This window comes from Myodes glareolus, chromosome 3, assembly GCF_982192425.1.
Source record: "Myodes glareolus chromosome 3, mMyoGla1.1, whole genome shotgun sequence".
Classification (NCBI taxonomy): Eukaryota; Metazoa; Chordata; class Mammalia; order Rodentia; family Cricetidae; genus Myodes; species Myodes glareolus.
The window spans coordinates 78373879-78387139 of record NC_142028.1 but is presented as its reverse complement, the minus strand read 5'-3'; the positions used below and the strand labels follow the sequence as shown (position 1 = coordinate 78387139).

Here is a 13261-nt window from a genome sequence, read left to right as displayed (position 1 = left end):
CTTAGGGCTGGAGAGGAAGGAGGAGAGGGAGTGGGGGGAGTGGGAGGGTATTGGGAGGAGGGGCGGAAGTGGAAACTTTTATAAATTAATAAAAGAAAATAATAATAATAAAAACAGTTCCTCATATTGTGGTGACCCCCATCATAAATTTATTTTCATTGTTAGTTCTTAGCTGTAATTTTGAAACTTTCTATCTGTTATATTGGTACTGTTATGAATACTAATGTAAAAAAAATCTGTTTTCTGAGAGTCTAAGGCTAATACCATGAATGGGTCATTCAAAAAACCCACCTGCACGCCCGTTGAGTACAGTTGCCCTAGAAACCACACCAAGTCCCAGGTACAGAATTCTTAGCTCCTGCCTGTGATCCTAGTTTCTAGTTCTGTCCCTTCCCTATGGGGCTAAATATTTGATTGGAACCTCTTACTGACCTAAGATATTGAACTCCCAGGGAAATACCAATCAGTCATTATGTGGGCCCCAACTTGACCTCCACCCCACTGGGGTTAACTCCTGGATTGGAACCTCCTACCGATTTTAGACCTTGATCCTGGAGATATGGGTTCCCACAGCCAACAAGCTGCTGCTGCACGGACTGCCAGGGAAAGACACTCAGTTATCATGTGGGCCCCACCCTGACCTCTACCACAAAAAAGTTCTTGTTTACATAGTCATGCCTTATGGAAAGGAGTTCCATTTGTCTCAAGATTCCACTTTAACGCTACTGCAGCACCTTCCCTAGAATACTGAGAAGGCCAGAGCACTGTGTGACTATGAGACACCTCTGTTAGGAAGAACAAATATCGCATAGAGATGTCCCAAGGAAATTGTCACACCAGTAGAGACACCACTCATGTTCTGTCACTTTGGTGGTGGGAGTTTGTTTTTAAATTATTCTTTATCTTGGACAGATTTAATCAATTTTTACCCTCCTTCACATGCCTCCTCCACAAATCTCAAGGCAACACTGCCATTGTCTTCACCAAGATTTTTCAAGGCCTGGAATGTATGGTCCTGAATTTTTGTTTGTTTGGTTTAGAAAGACATGCAGTTATGAGAAAGAAATTAAGTTTCTCGAGACAGCCAGATGTTCTACAAATTTTTGTGAAATGAAGAAATGAACTCAAGTCCAGGCACTGAGTCATTAGACACACATTTACAAGGGACTGCCTTCCATGAGACTGTCAGTCCCAATGCTATCACATCTTTAAGTCCCCCATAATCTTGGATCCATGACGACTCCACATTCAATCTAGGAGGGCAACGTCCCTGGAAAAGCCACAGCCTGTGCTGTCCAAGCCGTGATCCCCAAAGACCTGTTTCCCAGAGCCCAGTGAGTTCGGGTGGAGGTGGATGCCATTATTAGAAGAGAGGACCAGCTGGGGAATCTTGATGGGCAGCTCTAAGAGATCCAGAAAAAAATAAAAGCACAGCAAACAAAGGGCTGTGACCACCTTCGTCTCGTTCAAGGCAAACTGCTGCCCAATGCAGTTCTTGCAGCAGGCAGCACAAAGAGGCATCGAGCTGTTGCCCACCCAGTGTTCTTAGAGACCCACAAAAAACATAGTAACTATTTCTGAGTTAAGTATAATGCATGATTGATTTGTTAACCTGGGATTAAAGAGCAAATCTTAGAATCATAGTGAGGGCCCAATTAGGTATTGTCCCATTGGGAGTTTCGGCTTGCACTCTCTCACATAATGGAACACTACCCCTCCCATTTCCCAGGAATAAGAAAAAATACCAAAAGTCCCCATTGTCACAGAGCACTCCATAAGATGCCTCCCCAGTGATGGCCTTTAATTTTTCACCCCCAGTCTTGAGGGCCTAAGAATGTTGTCCCTCTTCCTACCTGGGACCCTGCAGAAAAAGGCATGTAGGCAAAGGGGTGAAGCCCTGTCACATCCTCAAAAGAAAGTGCAATGGGTCAAAGACCTACAAAATAGAACTTTCTTAACTATCAAATCCTGGCAGAGGTAGCTCCTCAGCCCATCCTGTCTGCCCTCCAAGACCAGAGATTCAGTACCTCTGGGTCAGGCCACACAGCACTGTTCCTGTGGAGGGCATAGATATGTGCATAGAGATCAGGCTTCCTGTAAGCAGAAGAGAAGCTGATGACAAGGGGTCATAAGGCAGCCAGGCTCACCTCCACATTAGGCCTGAATCCCCTGATATCCCCCTATCTGGGACACTAGCCTCTGTCTGTGTACTGCCAGTGACAAAGAGCTGTAGGTCACATTCAAAGCATTTTAATCATCATAATCAATAGCTCTAGTTGCCAGGTACTGAGAACAGTGTCTAACCCAGACATCTATGGAATGGAAACAAGAACAATGAACCCAGGCCACTGTGAAGTCAGATAGGCAGCAGTTATTTATTGTAGCCTTTTGACTGCCAATTGACTAGTTCTCAGGAATTTATTATGCAATGAATAATAATGAGATACCCTTCATTTGATGCCTACTACATGTCAGGTAAGGTCTGAGCATTTTTATGAAGCCACACACAGAGCAGACACATTGTACAGATGCTGCATCGTAGTCTATGTGAATCATCTCCTGGTATTGTCCAGGGTGCAGTCAGAGTAGGCACAGGGTGTGTGAAAACCCTGACCATCATTCTCTCTTTTTAATTCTGACAACTATGAAAAACATCTTTCACACTCTGTTTTCATTTTTATGCTCATAGTTACAATGTATTTGTTAAGTAGCACCATAGTAGAATGATTTGATGTGGTTTTAACAGAGGAAAAAACATTCAAGTTAAAAGAACCCCTTCCCCGAGAACAATACAGCAACTGTGATTAGCCATGCCTGGGTTCTATTTCATTAATCATCAATAAGAAAGCTGAACTATCAAAATCACTGCTTCAAAGTAATACCATATTGGATTCTTTTGGAAGACAAAGTAATAGTTCTTGCTACTTCAATCCATAGGAAGTTGAATTGACATAACCACCTTGAGCTCCAGGAGAAAAAAAAATGAACTTTGTACTCTCTTTACACAGTTGGCATTATTTAACAGAAGAGAAAGTGGAGGTGTGGGCACAGAGGAAGGCTTACTCATACTCTGTGAGGCTGGTTCTTGGACCCAGGGTTCTACACACAAAGCCTCAAGCTCTTCAGTTAGTGATGAATTCTTGTGGCATTTTCCACATCCATGTTGACATGTAGACAGGTGTTGTGATTTTTGCACATCTTGTTTGGGTAATTGTATTGTTGAGGTTTCATGGATACAACTTTCCTGCTATATCTAGAAGACACTCCCTAACAGCAGGCATCTGGTCTTCTGACTCTTACACTGTTTTCTCCAGGACCAATTCTATGATGTTCCCTAAGACTTAGGTTTGTAGGTTGAGTTGTAGATGTGCTAATGGTGGCTAATAAACCTATGATCACTTATACCCTGTATTTTTAGCAGAGTATCTCTCTGTTGGAGAAGAAGAAGATAAGAAGGAAAAGAAAAGCAAAAGAAAGAGGGGGAGAAAAGAATGAAAGAAAGTAACAAAAGATGGAGAAGGAGGAGAGGGGGAGATGGAGAAAGATTTGCCAAGGGATGGGAGAGAAATTTGTCTATGGTTATAAGGATGAAGATTTACAATACAGTTAGAAATTACATTTGTTTAGAAAATTGATAGTAGAAAGTTCTCCTTTAAGGATAACACAAAAAGACTTGGAAATGTGGAAAGGGGGTGCTCATTAGGACTCAACCCTATACACAGAACTACGGGCCACTAAGGAATGCTGAAGACAGGGAAGAGTACGTCAACTGAGAATGGAATACCAAATATTCAGCCCCCAACCATTCACTCAAGTGACATCATATAAACCGATCAGGTGTGATTTATGCATTTAGAATCACACACACACACACACACATGCTTATACATATAAATGGAGTGTGTGTGTGTGTGTGTGTGTGTATAACAACAAATGAAAGAAAAGAGGAAATGAATTTGATGAAAGAGAGAAAAGGGATTTATGGGAAGGACAAAGAAAAGGAACGAAAGGGGGAAGTGATGTAATTATACTCTAAAAAAGTAATTTAGGAATAGGCTATAGATCTCAAAGGTGAGTTCTCTAAAGGAGAAATAAAACTTGTAGAAAATGTCTTTTAAGAGTGTTCCACATTCTGAGCAATTAGGGAAATGCTAACTTTGAGACTCATCTAATGCCAGACAGAATGGCTAAGATCAAGAAAACAACTGGCAATAAATTCTGGCAAAGATGTAGAGAAAAGAGTCAAACCCTGGTAGATCAACCGTGCTGCAGTGAATGGCCATGCACTAGAAGTACATGGGCAGCACAAATTGAACTTGACAGGTTTGGGGTGGGGAAAGAAGACACAGAGAGGTGTATTAGGGAAGTGGGACACAGATCTGGGAGGAATTTGGAGAGGGAATGAATATAATCAAATTACATTATATAAAATTCTCAAAGACTCTAATAACTTTAAAGAAAAAAGACAACTGTAACTGAGAGTCTGGTTTGAACTCCAAAACTCTTCCATCTACTCCCTCATTTTAGTGGTAAAATATAGGTTCTTGAGCAAAAGAGAGAAAAGCTCACCATTCAAAGTCCAGGCAGAGGGGAAGAACACTATGTGAATACAAAGAGTAGTCATGAAATTGGATAAAGTTAGTGAGTTGTATTCCCCTTTGCTCTAGTTTTTGACATAGCAAGGGATTTAGGAGAGAAAGAATGGACCTTTGGCCCTGTGGGTTGAGAAATAAATCCTTTGTTGTTAGGAAAGTCAAAGGAGAAAACACTTGGGAGCCTGACAGCATCTTCTGAGGAGGGAGTCTTGTAGTCCAATAGGGATTTGACCAGTACCAGCATGGACTCTCAATGATTGATTTCCTCTTTATAGTATCATTTTGCCTCTCTGTTATCAGTTTTTCACCACTAAAATAATGGCAGGGGTAAACTAATCTCTGAGCTACTAGGCCAATCAGTTTATAACTAATGTAGACCTCTGTGTGATTTCTTTGAAGCTAAACAGCTGTGGAACCTGTTGGGATAGAACACCTCAGACAACAGAATGGTACCCAACATGTGGACAACTGCATCCACATAAAGCCTTAGAGAGCTTGGGAAGTAATTCTAGACATAAAATAATAGAGTTAAGCATGGCTTATTGATAACAGCAATTTCTTGGGTTGGCTCTGCTTGCTATGGGTAAATGCTCTCATTTTAAAGAGGCTTCCAGACTCAGCTTTAGTTGCAAAAACTTTGCATCCCTTTTAAGAGACTCTGCCACAAATCACTTAAATGGTGTTTATAAATAGCTTACAGCATGCTTATTGTTAGTGGCACAGACCTTGAAACGCCATAGAGTTGTGGCAATAAACATGGCTCCAGCCATGAGGAATCTTAGAAAGCTAGGGAATGGGCTGGATCCAGCCATCAAAGCCACTGCTTTAATCCTATCCATATCACTCAGCAAATCAAAGACTCATGTGGTCAAAAAATGAAAGAAATATAATAAAGAGAGATTCGGGTGAAGAAAACCTCTAAATGGTTTACAGTGTGTTTAAATATATATATAGGCTTGAGAAAAAAGAAAAAAAGGATAGAGTCCTTAAAATAAAGAAAGAAAATTGTTGGGTGTGGTGGCACACAGCTTTAATCCAAACACTTGGGAGGCAGAGGCAGACAGACATCTGTCAGTTCAAGGTATAGTAGCATACACATTTAATCCCAGCACTTGGGAAACAGAGGCAGGCAGATCTCTACAAGAACAGCCTGGTCTACAGAGTGAGTTCCAGGACAAAGATACACAGAGAAACCTTGTTTCAAAAATGCAAAAATGAAGGAATAAAAGAAATAAAGGTTAAAATAAAGCCAAGTAAATATGAAAAATATACAGAAAGTCTGGATACTGTATGCTATATGGTACTCTTTGAATTGTTTGAATGTTGAGAAAAGAGCAACAGCTACAAAAGAATATTTGTTTATAAATGCTGATGAATTAATCCAAGGTAGGTATTTTGAAAATACCTTGAATTCAAAATTGAAGTCAAAATGTATGTTACTTTAGAGAAGAGGTTTTGCTTTTGTTTCCACAGGAAATGAGAGGCTGTGGATTCATTCTGAGTTAAGAAAAATCAGGTTTGATGAATACTGAAGGAAATGATAATTACTATGCCTACCTAATATGTGTGTAATATATATGTTGAAATATCGCACTGTACCCTATAAATGTATACAGAAAAATATGGTGAAAAGAAAAATAAAATAGAAAACAAATGACTGTTTTTGATAGCACAAAGAGAAGAAAGTGGGTGCAGGTCTGGCCCTTAGATACTGACAGCTGACAAATCATTTCTCAAGGTAAATCATTTACATTAATTGACCTAATGCACTGTGAGAGCAAACTCTGCCTTCCATAACCTTTCTCCCTCCCACTGAGAGACAGGCAGTCCTAAAGGATTTATAAGAGGAGATAGAAAGGATTCATGAGAGTGAGGGCAGTCTGTGACCCAGAAGTGGCTGCACCATGAGTGTCTCTGCTCTGAGCCTCACCAGATTCGCAGGCAGCATCTCTGGCTTCCTGCAAGTGGTCTCCGTGCTTGGCTTGCTTCTGCTGCTGCTCAAAGCGGTCCAGTTCTACCTGCAGAGGCAATGGCTACTCAAGGCTTTCCAGCAGTTCCCATCCCCACCCTTTCACTGGTTCTTTGGACACAAGGTATGGAAAGGGAAGGGTGGGAGGGAGATCAGAGAAGATGTAGGTGCAGGGAAGATGTAGCTGCAGGGAGGGTGGGGGTGCAGTGAGTATAGTGATGCAGGGAGGATGGAGGTGTGGAGAGGATGGAGGTGCAGGGAGGATGGTGATGCAGGGAGGATGAAGGTGCAGGGAGAATGGAGGTCTCAGACACTGACCATCAAATTGACAGGACAAAACCCACTGTATAAGAAGTCCAAGTACTTCATGAGACACAGAGCTCAGGATGAGACACATTCCAACATTAGAGTAGCTCAACCTGTCTGGCTGTAGCCATCTCTGTACTAATAGCCTACACTTGAAGGCTGAGGTTGAGCCTACCTAGTCTCCTCTTCTGTAGGCTGAGCACCTTCAACAGCCTCTGCTCTTCTCCAACAGCTTCTAGGTGGTTCCTTGACTAGTCCTTCATGGTTATTCTCTCCCAAGCTCAGAGCTTGCCTGGGAACACAGACATCAATGAGTTGGAAGCCTGGCCCCATGGGGTTCTTGGTGTGGCAATGGTACACATCTCAGAAGCTGTCAGGCACAGGAAGAGTTCACAGTGCTGGGATGAGTGGGTAGCTGGTCCCATTAGATCTGCAGCCCCACAAGGGAATCTTCATCATGGATGTATTAAGGCTAAAATCCTGAAGTCATGGCACAGAAAGGAATAAGGCTGTGTAGTGTCCTCACATGAGGGCACCGCTGTCAGAATTTCCTCAGGGTCTGTTTAGTTCTCTATGCTCTTTTCACACATCCTGTGCTGTTAGCTGTTTGGATAAACACAACATCATTTCCCTGTACCACAGTGCTCAGGTCAAGACCCAGGCACACGTGTCTGAGATCTCCCAGGGAGGAGATGGTGCAGGGGTGCATCCACCCACGGAGACTATGGGACTGATATAATGGGAACTCACCAAGGCCAGCTGGACTGGGACTGAAGGAGCATGTGATCAAACCGGACTCTCTGAATGTGGCTGGCAATGAGGGCTGACTGAGTAGCCAAGGACAATGGCACTGGGGTTTGATTCTACTGCATGGACTGTCTTTGTGGGAGCCTAGTCTGTTTGGATCACACCTTTCTAGACTTGGATGGAGCGGGTAGGACCTTGGACTTACCACAGGGCAGGGAACCCTGACTGTTCTTAGGACTAGAGGGGGGGAAGAGTGGGAGGGAAATAGGAGGAGGGGAGGAGGTGGAAATTTTTAATAAATAAATAAATAAATAATATGGTAAGAAGAAAAGGGAACTCACCATTATGGGGTTCTTAAGACATCCAAGCCATCTTGATTTGTAGAGTATGTTTATTTTTAGAATGGAAATGATTGATAATTTCCTTTTATGATCTGGAATCTAACACCAATGTTACGTATCACCACCTGAGTGTGTACCGTTTATAGTTTAGAATAACCATCAGTGTTTATTCTCCTTATAATTATACTTTGTAACGCCAATAGAAGTCAGGAACCCTGACTTTGCATTGAATTCACTGTTTGTGGGCATGTTCCAAGTAGATAGTAAACCCATTGATGCCAAAAAAAAAATACATATATATGAATGGAAGGTATTGACTCCTTGTACTAATACACAGAAAATAAGACCCAGAGCCAAGTAGGAGGATACATGATGAAGCATTCAACAAAGTTTTGTGCAATGAATATTCTTGGAAGGACATGGGGATGTGGTACTTGTGTGCAGAGCCGAGGACTCACCCAACAACACTGTCAATTCCAGCTCAGGACAAATCCCCAGTGTAGCAAACTCTGAGTGATAGCAAAAATTGTCCATCAAACTGTTTCAAATCCTGGTTGCATCTTTAGAACTATGTTCATGTGCTTGTTCTGTTTTTGTCTCCAGCCCAAAAACTAGAGTCCCACATATTTATCTTTCCCTCAACAGCAGTTCGAGGGTGATCAGGAGCTACAGATGATTATGAAGGTTGTGGAGAACTTCCCAAATGCCTTTCCTCACTGGTTCTTGGGGAGCCAAGCATATCTTAAAGTTTATGACCCTGACTACATGAAGGTGATTATGGGTCGGTCAGGTGAGATAGTATCATTCTGAATAATTTATGCTGTCCTCTTTGTAACTAGCCCATTGTTGTCGAATTCCACAAGACTGTGGCATTATGCCAATGCCCTACACATTCTATTTACCATTTTCCCAGGCAAAACCCCAGAATGTGGCCAGCAGCAGTCAGACCTTAAATTTTTAGCCTTTAGTCAAAAGTCTTTATCTTTCTTTGCTATTTAACCAAATTATAATCAAATAATTTTTCATTTAATCAAAGATGATAAGTCATGTACATTGTTCCAGAACTGAAAAGCATACCTCAAAATGCATTGTGGTTTGAGTTTGAAATTTCAACTGTTACCTGCCTAGAATCACTGAATAACTAACTCATGGTCTACTGTAATACACACACACACATACACACACACACCATAGTCACACCTATTCTTTTCTTTGAGTATGGGCACATGGCCTGCTTCTCACCAATTCACCATCTGTGCTCCGGAGGAGTTCAGCTACTGGAACATGAATCCTGTCCTCCTAAGCCTGACTGTTAGGACAGAGATAGAAGGAGATTGAGGAAATGGACAGTGACACAGGACAATCTGCCAACAGATGGCTCTTAAAAGAACCCAGAAGCCCGTGGTTTCAACCACAGCTGCCTTTGAGCTGCCTGACTTATCCCATTTCTTGTTTCTGTTTCAGATCCAAAGGCACACATAGCCTACAGATTGCTGGCTCCTTGGATCAGTATGTGTGTCTGAATGGAGAATGTGGTCTGGTCCCAGTTAGAGCATCCAAGACCTGTAACTCTGTTTCTCAGAGAACAAAAAACGTGAGAGGCTACCACTGCCTTGATCTAGCCCTCCTCTCCCTGTCCCCAAAGAAGTAGAAGCTAGGCTTCTGACCCCTCACTGCTCCAAACAGTCCTAGCTAACCATTGTGTATGTCCCTGGTTGATCTTCACACCGCCACCCATCCCTGCAATTCTTTTGCAATTCTTATCTCACAGATGTAATCATTACAGAGTGTATTCCAGTCCTACAAGTTAGGGATTTCCGGTTCTGAACTCGACCGTTCTTAGCTCTCAACCTCAGTTCCACTCCACGTAGCCCCTTACCCCCAACACACACATAGATTATCTAATGGGCTCTCTGATTCCATCTCATACATACATACACACATCTCTGGTCCAGGCTATGGTTTGCTCTTGCTGAATGGACAGCCGTGGTTCCAGCACCGGCGCATGCTGACCACAGCCTTCCACTATGACATTCTGAAGCCCTATGTGAAAACCATGGCTGACTCTGTCCGGCTGATGCTCATGAGTTCATTTGACTTTCTTTTCCTCTACTCCCCTCAGCTCTGCTGTCCTTTCTACATCAGTGGCTGCTTCTAATCCTGATAGGACTACCACAGCTTCACAGTAATAAGCATCATCATCATCTTCTTTCTCATCTTACTTCTCACACTCTCCTCTCTCTTTTTTTCTATCTCTGAGTCTCTCTTCACCTACTCAGAGTGCACACCAACAAGCTTCACATGTGTATTCTAGTATGAGTACAGGTTCTTCCAACATAGGCAGAAAAGAAATATTCCAGCTACGAAATATATGACCATACTTATTCATTGCCCAAGGCAAAAGCATTGTGGTAGATAGAGACTCCAATTATCTCTTCAAGCCCTCAACTTCAGAGGAACATCCTAGAACAATACCAAGTCAGTGCTTTTCTGGGTCTCAGTGCCTCTGCATGGACTTGACTGATTTCAAAGGCAAACAGGCACAAGATCCACACTGTAACGGCCAAACTCGCCACACCACAAACTATCAACAGGACTCTGTATTCTGACTCAATTGTTATCCACAATCATTTGATGAATACATAGTAACTGAAGTCACTGGTGGTCCCATTAGAAGTGCCCATAGTGCCTTCCTGGGCTTTCTTATGCTCATTATATGAAAGTCCTACCATTGTCTCAGGTTAGGTCAGCTATCCATATACTGACACATCATCTTCTTTACACTGAAAACAGCATCATTTGTCAGATAAAACATTTTTATGTTATCTAAGTTGGAGGACATATCTGAAAATATACAGAAATCATACAATATATGAGCACAAGTCTTCTGTGGAAATTAGGTCGATGTTCCCCTTCCACTGCAGGACAAATGGGAACAGCTGGCTGCACAGGGATCCTCCATAGAGATCTTTCAACACATCTCCTTGATGACCCTTGACACCGTCATGAAGTGTGCCTTCAGCCACAAGGGTAGTGTCCAGGTGGATGGGTGAGTGGCAACCTTTGAACTTCAGGGCCTTTGATCTCTCCTAACGGGATGGCCTCATCTGACATGCAGGAGGTGAGGCAGTATGGATACTTGCCTCAACAACAACAACAACAACAACAAAAATCAAGTGTCTAAGCCCATTCCAAATCAATTCCTGACACAATCCAACCCTGACCCAACCACAGATCGCTGATTCATAGCTAAGGTGGATGCCTTCATGCCATTTCCTGCAGTCTTGAAAATTATAACGGATATAAGGCAGGATTACTGTGTGCACCAATGCTGTCTCTCTCACACATACAGAAAATCTCTTCCCACAGTTGATCTATCCACAGGTCAGATCTCTCCACAGTCTAATCTATTCGGTATCTTCTTCCTCAGAAATTACAAGACCTACATCCAGGCCATTGCAGACCTGAATAACCTATTTTATTCCCGTGTGAGAAACATCTTTCATCAGAATGACACCATCTACAGTCTGTCCTCCAATGGCCGCTTGGCCGACCGTGTCTGTCAACTTACTCACTATCATACAGGTTCTATCTGTAGCTCACATCTCCCCTCCTTTTCCAGGACTAGCTCAAAGGCGGTATTGATGACTTCTTAGGCATATGTAGGCCCTTCAGTGAACTTTTAGTGCCTGGATCACACACATGTGGATATTCTCAAACTGCAAATGTTTGAGTTGGGATGTCAGAAATCCAGGGACTCTGTGGGTATCATTGTATTGGTAATGTTTAGTGAGATCCAACCCAGCATCTCAAGCAGAGCTTCCTTGGCCTGTGATCCTGAAAGGAGGTCTGGTCTGCATTAGATGGTACTGGTCTTATAAACTTGCCCACTCCTTACTTGCTGATCCATTTATAGCACATAGCTTTAGGCAAGGAGACACATGGTGCTACATGAGGTTACTGTAGCTCTGGGGTCAATGTGATAACCAGTGCTCTGGAACAGATGGAGTGATCAAGATGAGAAAGGATCAGCTGCAGGATGAGGGAGAGCTGGAGAAGGTCAAGAAGAAGAGACGTTTGGATTTTCTGGACATCCTCTTGTTTGCCAGAGTGAGTGTGTATCACAGAGGTGCATATATCACAGAGAGTCTGCCTGGGAACACACAGCAAGGAACAAGCACAGCTCTGATGACACCTGTTGTCTCCCTCAGACAGAGAATGGGGATAGCTTGTCTGACAAGGACATCCGTGCTGAGGTGGACACATTCATGTTCGAGGGCCATGACACCACAGCCAGCGGACTCTCCTGAATCTTCTATGCTCTGGCCACACACCCTGAACACCAACAGAGATGCAGGGAGGAAGTTCAGAGCCTCCTGGGGTATGGATCCTCCATTACCTGGTAAGAGTTCAAAAGGTGGAAGAACCTTTATTCTTTGGGTAGGGAGGAGCCGCTGGTCTCCAGTCTACCTGAACTTTAGGATGGACCTTGTTTTAGGGATCACCTTGACCAAATGCCCTACACTACCATGTGCATCAAGGAGGCCATGAGGCTCTACCCACCTGTCCCAGGTGTTGTCAGAGAGCTCAGCAAACCTGTCACCTTTCCTGATGGGCGCTCTTTACCCAAAGGTATGAGTTTCTAAGGCCTGTTCACCTAAACTCATTCCAGAGATAAGGGATAATAGGAAATCTGTGTGCTTTAACAGTTCTGAATTCTACTGAATTCATTTTTAGTAAATAAATTCTTCTAATCCATAAAGTACATTTTCTAATGCAGACCATAAGCTTAAATAATCTACTTTAAGATAAAAGGATTTCAATTCTGATGCTTTGCATGAATAATTGTGTCTCTCCTTTACTTGATAGCACTTCTATTGAATCTGCATTCTTCTCATGATGTATCCATTCAGTTTGGGAACACTGGTAGTCTTTGATTCTTATACTCTATACTCATTCCATATGACAACACTATGTAATTTCATAGCCAGTCTTATCTTTCATATATCCTCACTGTCACATATGTGTGTTTTCATGTTGAAGCTAGGAACTCACAAGCATTTTTGCACATACAAGAGGACGCCAAAAGTCAACATCAGTTTCGTTCCTCAGATGCCATCCAACTTGATATTTTTAAGGTCAGGAGGTGTTTTGATTATCTGTAACTCACCTATTAAGCTAGGCTCGATGTCCAGTGGATGCCTGTCCCCATGTCACCTGCAGTACAAGGACAAATATGTGCCACTGAACACAGCTTAATAAAACCAATAAAAGGTTTGTAAGTTTATCCAGGTGCTTCATCA

At 42.6% G+C, this 13261-nt stretch overlaps 1 long non-coding RNA gene across 1 annotated transcript; it reads left to right on the top strand.

Annotated features, from left to right (window-relative positions):
* The first annotated feature begins 11957 nt into the window (after window positions 1–11957).
* LOC148122720 (uncharacterized) lies at window positions 11958–12588 on the top strand. The gene is made up of 3 exons (XR_015737368.1): window positions 11958–12068; window positions 12170–12360; window positions 12457–12588. It is a non-coding gene; the product is annotated as an uncharacterized LOC148122720 (long non-coding RNA).
* The last annotated feature ends 673 nt before the right edge of the window (window positions 12589–13261 follow it).